The following is a 3,073-nucleotide window of genomic DNA, read 5'->3' as shown; positions in this document are numbered from 1 at the left end:
AAACTATCCTGTTACAACACACTAAAACAGTAGAGTTATTAAGATTACATAACTTTTTCTGTCTCAACTTCTCCATCTTCACCAGTGACTGAACAGAAGATCAATGATTCGGTCGTCTTAAACTGCTCTGTGATGGATTATGAAATCCCCAGACACACAGTGGAGTGGCTGTATGAGGGGGAAGGAGAAACATCCTCAGATTCAGAAACATTATCACCTCCCGTTTATCATTCTACTGTGATCCTGACGACTTCCCTTCATCAAAACTCAACATCTCTTAGCTCTATAAAATGTAACGTCACAAATATCTCAACTAAAGAAGTTCAGCTGTTCACCTTCAGCCACCAGTCAACAGATCAGGACAGAGATCAGGACACAGATCATAAGGCAGATCATAATACAGGTGAGAACATAATGGAAAATCCAAACTGAAAGCATCTATAGACTTCATAAATCTCACAACAAAACCAGTTTCACGCATTTTGAAGCTTCTTCTCATCGTCTTTTCTCTGAAAAATATATATTTTAGCTATCATCTAATGACAAAATCCAAAAATAATGACAAGCAGAAGATCATTGTTTCTCATTTGGTGATTAGTACTTGGATATCGGTGCTGTTGGTACATTTTGTCTTATTTAATCTCGATCTCTGTATTTTCAGGTTTTCTTCATGTACTGTACGTACTGAGATGTATTGTTGTGTCAGTGGGTTTGGCGGCTCTCCTTACATCAGTTATTACAGTCAACATGAAGACCAAAAACAAAACGGTGAGAAAATTCACAGATCAAACTTTTACACATGAAACGTCCTGGGAAACCAGGATTTTCAGCTAAAATGAAAACCATGTTAGTTCTGCCTCATCAGCAAACAAAATGCAGATGAATTTTGTTTGCTGAAGCATAGCTTCGTAGTCCACTGCAGCAGCAGTGGACTACGAAGCTATGCTGAGATGAAGATTATAAATATAACAAAAAACTGGTTCAAACATTTTACATCTAAAATAGCCAAACAGGAAGTTATGGCAGATATCAGAACATCACACTATTGATTTATTATTGTTGTAGTGAGAATTGGGAGAAATTCAAGAGGAAAATTAAACATTTTGTTTTCAGCAGAGGCACATGGATGATAATGAAGATAAAGTCATGGAGGAAAACAGAGAATCCTGATGCTGTCAGACTCTGATCAACACAAATCAGTTCAACTGAAGGAAACCAACTGTTAGATTTAGATTTTAAATAAAGGAAAACAGTTTCATTAAGTAACTGCAGGCCTGTGAAGTGGGATAAGAATGTTTATGAATAGATGAATCAGGTGTTTTTGTTGTGAAGTGACCCAGCCAGTAGAGAGCGCTGTTGGACGTACAGCTCACATCACTCTCAGATTGAACATCACAACCTCTATGTCAGCTGCATGTCAAAGCAAATTCAGCTGTTTCATGTGTTAAATGACATTTATTTTTATATTTATGACATGTGTAACAGTCAGGGATTCATAATTTTTTATAAAGTTTTCCCAAAATGCTGGTCTTTATTTTGACACATAGAGAAGTAAACAACCTGCTGCTTTGTTCGCTTTGGAAATCGTTCCCTTTCAGAAGTGAGCTGGAGATTTTTTCCAAATATTTTCTGTGATAAACCAAAAATATGTAATTGTAAAACAGAAACAGTTGATTTAAGTGTGTTGTTGCTCTGCAAAATTCAAAATAAAACTTGGCCGATAGTAAATAATATTTGGCTTTAGGTTGTTTTCATGTGTCAGTCATGCGGTGAAGAACTGTGGGGAGTTTAACTGAAGCAGAGAAGGTCTTGTTCTTTTGCGCATGTGGGTCAGTTTGGAAACAATTCACACTGAAGTCAGATATATCCAACATTTTAAAAGTAATGTGAACGACCATAAAAAAAATCTGATTTCAGAAAGTTAAGTTTGAGCATCAAGAACTATGGTGTGAACGTCGCCTTTGTGCATTTTGCAACCCTTCTTGCAGATGTCATGTAGAAGATGCTTCCTGTCATTTTCTCAGGGTGACGCTCCGACAAACCAAAAGAGGTGAAGGGTTAACCAGGTACCTGCCAGCGAGCTGCTCTAAGGCCTGGCAGGCCTAATATGTGTGTCATGTATTAGACTGGATAACCAATGATGGACGAAGCTCTAGTACCTGAGTAAAGTATTGATACTCGTGGTCAGCTACGAGTAAAAGTTACTCAATAAAAGGTTTGCACATGTAGAGGCACTCTGCCCGTCCCAGCAGCCCCAAAAGAAAAAAGAAAAACAAATAACAGAAAAGACTTATTATCCCCCAACAGCAACACTGGTAATAAAAGTAATGCCATATTTAACATAAAAGCTACAAACATGGAGCTGAGATCTGGCCATGTGTGCGCTGCTTTCTCCATTGCTGAGTTCAAATGTTTAAATGAAAGCAGAAGCTCAGCTCAGCACACATAACGAGGACGACAGAACGCCAGATCCCAGGTGTGAGCAGCCACTGTGATTGGTTCCCCTTCTTATGGCCAATTGCATTTCAGTAAAGAAAAGCAGCAGCAGTGGACTACGAAGCTATGCTGAGCCAAAAGACACGAGTAACAACAAGCACCCTGGAAATGTAGTGGAATTGAAAGTCAGAAGTTCCCCAAAAAATTAATACTGAAGGAAAGATACTCAAAAAATGTACTAAAGTACAGCATTAAAGTGAATGTACTCCGTTACCGTCCACTACTGTGGTGCTACCCACTGCACCATGTGCAGAACCTGAGAAACTTTGAGAAACTCTGAGAAACTTCTTGCAACCCTTCTTGCAGATGGTAAACTGATGTGGAAGAAACTTCCTGCCACATTCTTAGGGTGATGCTCTGGTAAACCAAAGAGGTGAAGGGTTAACCAGGTGCCTGGCTGCAAGCTGCTCCAGGGCCTGACTCAGTGGCGCAAAAAGTGGGTATGCAGCGCATGCAACGCATAGGGGCGTTCCACCAGAGGGGGCGGCAAAACCCCGGGTGGAGGGGGCGGCGCCCCGATGATGCCTTCACATACACTTCACTGCGCCCTTACGCTCCTTCACCTCACGCACATGTA

The 3,073-nt window shown here is 40.2% G+C and overlaps 1 protein-coding gene across 1 annotated transcript in view; it reads left to right on the top strand.

Annotated features, from left to right (window-relative positions):
• Positions 1-3,073, top strand: part of LOC103146741 (uncharacterized) — a 27,327-nt gene that overhangs the window by 591 nt on the left and 23,663 nt on the right. The gene's annotated exons all lie outside the window — the stretch shown is intronic.

Source organism: Poecilia formosa, unplaced genomic scaffold, assembly GCF_000485575.1.
Source record: "Poecilia formosa unplaced genomic scaffold, Poecilia_formosa-5.1.2 Scaffold168, whole genome shotgun sequence".
Classification (NCBI taxonomy): Eukaryota; Metazoa; Chordata; class Actinopteri; order Cyprinodontiformes; family Poeciliidae; genus Poecilia; species Poecilia formosa.
This window is presented reverse-complemented; position numbering and strand designations above follow the sequence as displayed.